This window comes from Hemitrygon akajei, unplaced genomic scaffold (assembly GCF_048418815.1).
Source record: "Hemitrygon akajei unplaced genomic scaffold, sHemAka1.3 Scf000049, whole genome shotgun sequence".
In the NCBI taxonomy this organism is placed as follows: Eukaryota; Metazoa; Chordata; class Chondrichthyes; order Myliobatiformes; family Dasyatidae; genus Hemitrygon; species Hemitrygon akajei.
In genome coordinates, this window is record NW_027331935.1 from 7839684 (window position 1) to 7847074 (window position 7391).

Genomic DNA, 7391 nt, shown 5'->3' on the forward strand with positions numbered 1-7391 from the left:
TTGAGCACAACAACAAGGAATGGGCTCACAGTTGAAAAGACAGAACGAAGAACACATATTACTGTCCAAAATAGTGACATAAGTAATTCTTAACTCTGCATGCAAAGGCATGTTAAAGGAAGGATATATATATATATATAGACCGTGAAGAACTTTAAGCAACTCAGTGAAGGCGCAAAGGTCAGAATCACATCCGCCGTTCTCCCGGTACAATACTTAGCGTTTAGATCCTGGAATCAAATGGCCACAAATCGATCAAAGGTGAAGGCGACGGTGAACCAAACAGAGCAATCTGTGGCGGCCTGCAATAAGAAGACGTGGGTTCTACACACGCGGACGTAAAACAGGAAGGAGAAGCCTTCGGAATTTTCATCAATATAACGTCCAGGAAAACGACCGCTAGGTCAGCCGCTGACATGGCCATCAGATAGCGGGTGACTGTTTTCGAGAGTCCGCACTTTCCCCGTGATAGTATGACAATCGTCAACACGTTCACTGTGAAAAGCAGAGGTACAGAAATTATATATCAAACTGAGAGCCTGTATGTACCAATGTCTGTTTTATTGCCACAATATATCAGCCTCTATCATGATGTTTGGCAGCGCTTTCTCTGCACCTCCCTGTCCTTGTATAGAAAACCTATAACCAACCTCCCGCCGTATTTTCCCACTCCTTTTTGTCATTTCCATCCTGGGAAAAAGACACAAGTGGTTGAGTCTATCCATGCCTCTTACGATTGCGCATAAGTTTATCAAGTCACCTCTCATCCTCGAAAGAGCTGAGCCCAGGCTCGCTCCAGAGCTTACCAATCCAGAACGAATCGATTTTTGGTTCGCAGCAGCAACATGTCCAACCAGATCCACATCTCATTTTTTCCGCCACTGTGTCAACGAATAAACAATTTTAAGAATTTAAACTTTCTTTCAAATACCCATGCAGTGCCCATGAAAAGTATTCGCCCCCTTGGATGTTTTCGTTTTATTGTGCAGCATTGTATCACAGTGGATTTAATTTGTATTTTATTTTTAACACTGATAAACCGAAAAATATCAAAGTGAAAACAAATCTCTAAAACGTGATCTAAATTAATACAGATATAGAACGTGAGCGTGACTGGGGTAGAAGAAAGAGTGTGCGGGAAGGCGAGATTGGGGTGAAAGATGGGTGGGGAGAGGGGGAGAGAGAGATAGAAATACGTAGGTAGAGAGAGTGATAGAGGGGGAGAGGGAGACGGAGAGAGAGAGACTGGGTAGAAAGCGAGTGTGGAGGGAGGGAGATTTGGGGTTAGAAAGAATGGAGATAGAAAGAACCTTGGAGTGAGGTACGAGAGAGCAATGTGGAGAGAGATAGAGTGACTGGAGGGGACAGTGGATAATAGAGGCAGGAGAGAGAGACAATGTGTAGCGATAGAGGCAGGGTGATGAGAAAGATTTTGAATGACTGAAAAGATCGGAAGCTGGAGGAGACCGAGACGGATGGGGTAGAGAAAGAGACCGGACCTGGGCAGAGAGACGTGAGAGAGAAAGACTGCGCGGACGCGGTAAATCTTGGATGAGGGTGTGTAGGGAAGAGTGAGTCAAAACCATGAAAAATGTACCGTGAGGGTCCAGAGGGCTTTCCGTCACGCACAGCATTCTGGGACTGCAGTGCCACCATTGTAAAGTGCTGCCGAAACATCCAACCTGCCTGGGTGACTCCTTCCCTTGACCCGACTCCTGCCAAACCGCATCGGCGTTCTCCCTCCCTCGGAACCTTCTTCGCCACCTCCCTGTCTCTCTCTGATCTCCAACCTCCCTCCTTGTGGACGACATTTCCGAATATAACGTTTCCAGTGCTGTATGTTGCTTTAGTTTTGTGAAATTGCAGACCTCTGCGCTTTCCACTTGAGAATATCGTCTTCTCACCAACACTCCTTGGAACGATAACCCGGCTGCACAAGTCAGATGGGTGTAAACGGATGACCCACAAATCAAGAAAACAACATTATGACCTCATTCGATTGTTCTACGGTTTCGCATGCTTCCCTGCTAATGGATCTAAAGGCAAGCCTTTTACTTGTACATCAGAGTTCCACACGTGGACACTGCATGATATACAAGTTGCGCCAATTATAGTCTGGTACGGCACTTCACTTTGAGATATCTCTGACAAATTGCTGTAGTCCAGCAGGATCCCGACAAAACGGGATTGAAACGATGGAGTAACTATGTCTCAGAGGCACATTCGAGTTTGCCACCCGTTGGGTGAACAGCTTTGTGCCTCTTGATCCTGGCCCATCTCCGGGCAGAAAGGATGGGATCGGCGGAACCAAGTAGGAAAGACAGCAGTATTACGTGAAGTATTGTGTGAAATAAGGAAGTCCGGATCCGGATCCTAGTCGCACCCGAGATGTTGTCCGATAAGTAAACAAAACCAATAGATAAAAATCAGACTGCAAGAGGTGAACAGAACGAAATTTCGTTCGTGCCTCTGCTTGCGACTGACTGCCTTTCCTTTGCAGGACCAGGTCAGTAGATTGAAGAAGGATGGGAAGTAGCAACAGTGACGTTGATCAGGAATGCGGGGAGAGTCTTCTCTGTGAAGGTAAAGAAGAAAACGAGAAAGAAGCACCCGGAGGTTGAACGAGTTACAAAATCCCTGGAAGTTCCGCTGGTGCCGCTAATCTCCCTCCTGATAGGGTCTGGTTGGAAAGTGGATATACTGTACTAGATATGTGATTCCTTTTACTAGTGGCTTGTGTGGTTGGACATAAGGACGGTGGTCCTATTGGGGTCTTGTTAGTTAAAGAAAATCAAATAATTTAAACAAGAAACTGGGAGTGGAGACGGAGATCCTACGTGGGATTATGATTTTATAAAACAGTAATGTGTTTTGATTTATGCACTTTGTTTGTGCGTAGTTCACCAGAGGATGTTGTCCTTGCTTTCATAAGTGTTTGTCTGTTGTGTGTGCTGCTGTACCCTACACTCTGGGTCGAAGAAACGTTGTCTCGTTTGTCGGTGTGCATGTGTGTAGTTAAACGACAGGAAACTTGACTTCAGTTGAATAAGTGCTGGAGGTATAAGTGACACCAACCTCCGGAACAACAACAACAACAAAACTAGACTGACTGACCAAACGATCTCCAAACAAAAGAAAGGGGAGGCCTCTCAATGTTTATATCCTCACCTAGACAGCCTGAGCTCAGGCCCGAATCAGGTCTGGACAAAGTTTTAATGTTAGCAGAAGCTATACAACAAAATCAAACATCCCGAGCCCGCCTGATAACGCTCAGGCAAACGAAGCAGAGGGGCAGGAGGGTGACAAATGGCAAGTCAAAGAACTATCCAAGGAAAGATGAGGCCATTTTTAGGGCCGCTTCTGAACCATCGAGGGGTCTCAAAAAGGTACATGACTTTAATTTGCGCATTAGAACAGGAAATGGGGAGAAATAAAGAGAAGCGAATTCAGAAGTCGATCCTGTTGCATCATATACAAATATATATATATATATATATATATATATATATATATATATATATGATTGGCATCACCACGGTAATTGGACTATAGATCCCGTCTGAAGGTCGGGCTATGGGACAAATTTGTGAAATTTATAAGCCCTTGACTGGAAGTGTTCGGATGTTCTGAAATGTGGTCTGTGGAACCCACTGAGCCTGCAGTACAAAGCGCGTTTCAATTTTGCAGAGGAATAGAGGTGAAAACGATAATAACGTTAGCATGGGCACGTGGGTAAAGGGACAAGCTCGGCTGCCGTTGTGGGCTAGTCCGTCAGCATGTTGATTTTGGAGAGGGAACCAGGTGCAGGCAAACAGCAGGAGACAATATAAGTGACGTTATTTCCCGTTTCCCTGACGCATGATGGAATAGACTTGCAGAACAACTCGGCGCTGCCATACACGGAATTGAAAATAAACCTGGACTAAGATGTTAACCAACGACAGCTTATCCTGACATGCAGACCTCTGATGTATTTACATTGCACCTTAAGTGTAATCCTTAAGTATCACTAGAAACATTATTTATAATAAAGCGTCGAGTTAGTAGTAACTGGCGCGAGGTGCATAAATCTATTGTGCGTTCGTGTCAACTCTTACTTCTGTCAACCCCGGCCGAGGAGAATCACCAGTGTTGTGTACCGCTGATCGGTTGCAGGACAGACAGCAGTGAGACGGAACTGGAAATGCAACAGAGTGAGTAATGTTCCGTTAGAAAGCGGTGCAACATAATTTAAAGCAATTTTAATTCGGATTTCCAGTATCATTCTTTTATTTTTCAATCATCGGTAAACCTTCCAGATAGAGCTCAGTTCGTTCGAGAGAGAAACAAAACAAATAACTTTTTCCTGTTGCTCTGGAAGTTCATTAAGTTTCAGCGAGCATTTATCATCAATATCAATATATATTCCTGAATGAGACTTATTTTGTTCTGTAGGGGACCGGACGTGTGGTCAGAGAGAAACAGAGAATAGATGGCGAAGGAAAGAAACAGATTGTCACGAGGCCTTGGGATGTGAACAGAGATAAAGGCGTGGGAGATATGCAGGGACAACGAGGGAGCAGGTCGGAGATGGAGATGGAGTTAAAATAAAAGAAAAAATTACACGCTCTGTTTCAGCCCGATCATCTTCCCTCACGATGAAACTCACTGATCTGCAATGAGATTAAATTTTGTTCAGAACTGGACGTGGGGGAAGGAGTAAGCGAGGACAACGTGAAAAATATTGGGAGTAAAGCACCGTGAGTATCACTAAAAAGAATGAATCAGAAACAACGGAGAGAATGGAGAAAGGGAGAGGATTTTTCCTAACTGGACCAACCCGGAGTAAAACGCTGTCAGATGTAATGGAGATTATTAAAATAAAACCGGCGGGACTGACTATAGACCCTCCATCGGGGTGAATTACAGCTGAGGTGACCGCTACATATTACGTATTTGATGAAGGACACATTTCACCCGTACGGGGTAAACAGCGAGTGAAATATATCATGACAAAATGCATGCGTATTTCCCAGCGCTCAGTTGTTACCCGTGGTTCTGCAGACCGTATCGGCAAGTGGATAGATTATGAAGGAAACATGGTGTTTGAGAAAACACCTGCAGAAATCAGCAAGTCGCTCTATGATTTAAGGAATTTGGTTAACAGTTTCAGTGGATATTGCACCGCGTTCTTCAGCTCCTCTCTGAGCTTGCTCTGAGTAAATACATGTGTTGGTGCAGGAGCTGAGGACCTGCAGCATCGTCGCCGTGGAGTCTGCGATATAAATCAGATCTGCGTCCGTGTAACGAGGGGTGTTTGCAATCAGTACGTAGATATCAAAAAACCACCAGTGTTAACCACAGAAATATAAAACTACCGGTTATGCTGAACAGTAAAACGACGGATTTCATTCGGTTCTCCATTTCCGGGTCCTTGGCATTCTTTCCGTCGCTGCCGCCCCGGAGCCCCATCCGGACTTTATTGGCGGAGAAAATCCGTCTAACCGTCAGAGCATTGAACAATCAAATCAGAATAAACGGGAGACAAGGAATGAAAATGCGGTGAATCATCTGAGTGCGACCCACGAAGGCGACGTAAAGAAGCTCGCTTTGGTCAAACAGCCATAGGAAACTCCGTTAACTAGCATCAACGAATCTAATGTAAAGTAGAAAGGGATACATTCTAAACAGCCCAGAACACTCACCGTGCCTATGACTATAACAACCGTTCGTTCGATGCAATATTTTGTTTTCAACTGTTCACAACAAATGACCACAAAACTGTCATTGGTGAAGGCGACTGTCAGCCAGACAGAGATTCAGGTGCTTGCTCAAAGGAAGCAACGGACGACCTTGCAAACGGGAGTTCGATGGAGGAAGGAAGACCAGAAGTATTTCATAACAGTCCACTTCAGCAGAGGGTCAGAGATAACGTCCAGGAGATCGGCCGCTGCCATTCCCAGCAGGTAGCGAGTGATACATTTGGAGAGACCGCGCTTACCTCGGGACAAGATAGCAATCGCCACCCGGTTAACTGCAAAATAGAAGAAAAGAAACAGAGAAATTACTGACTAGTCAGGGAAACGGAACAGCAGTGTGATAGAATTAGATTAGATTTTGTGGGGGGTTTTTCTGGCTTACAGCGTAGAATCCCCAGTACATAAGAAGCCACTGACAGTGTACATTATCGGCGTGGAAGAGAACTTGCGCGAATTTTGTAATAGCGTTAAATCAAAATGAATTCGTAAGCCGACGAGAGGAGAGCTGCTTAAATTCTTCCTCAGGCGCAGTAAAGGATGGACATTCAATACAGCATCACTGGCTCTGAACAGCACAGGAATGAAATTAAATCCACACCTGCAGTTCCCTCTACTCACATTTCGGAAATAAATGAGCTATTCGCTCTGTTCCATAACCAAGCCGCGCAATTCACAGACGATTTATACGGACGTAACAGAAGGACCGCTGGTTCCCACAGATGTAGTATAGTCCGTGTCCTCCTGTGCAGACATTTCGATTCACAATTATTCCATGATATCCAATCAGGAGAGAGGAATTCAGTCAAAGGCAGCATCTCGGCTCCATTAGACCCGCTTCCAAAGCAATGGGAGTAATATTGTCAGCGCGTTCCGCCCACGGCAGAAATACGGGGACTCGGCATGTGACTGTGGAAGCACGTAGCTAGAGAAACACTTCAGAATATTAGAATTAACTATCCAGTTTCTGCCGTTTGCAGGTGTGACAGCGACTTACCGGAAATTCCAACGACTGAAATAACAGGGTAGTAAATGTCTTCTATCCGCCACATTACTGTAGATCCCACTTGAGTGACGCAGTGAACGCTATTGTACTGAATTCCACAGCTCGGCAAGACACTCTGGGCTGAATACAGCAACAAGCTATGATTTATACAGGAGATCAATCTGCAGTGATGGAGTCCCACCTTTGATACTGCTATTGAACAAACAAATGACATCACCGGTGTCTCAGGTCCAAATGCTGTCGGCATGTAACACAAACACATTAATACCATTGGCATTAGCTCACTTAGATCCTTCTGCGTAATTTTACCAAAATGTGCAACGAGACCAGTAAGTGAGCAGTCAGCGGCTCTATTTACAACTTTTCCACAGTTGTATTGTCAGCGGTCACGACTGTTCCCATTTTCCAACCTGAAACTTTCACTGTGGCTCTCTTCCCGCAAGCATTCCGGAATCGATGTTTCCAGCATTTTCGGCACTTTTCACAGTCACGCCTGTTGTTTCCTCTGCAAGTAGAACCGGTTTCCCCTCAGTGTGGACGTGATCCAGGGACACATGAAAACCTTCCCAGTTTCCTTCTGCAGACTTTCAATTAACGTCACTGATTTTTAAAAATATATTCAGCAGATCCACTTTGGTCGGTCAGACACC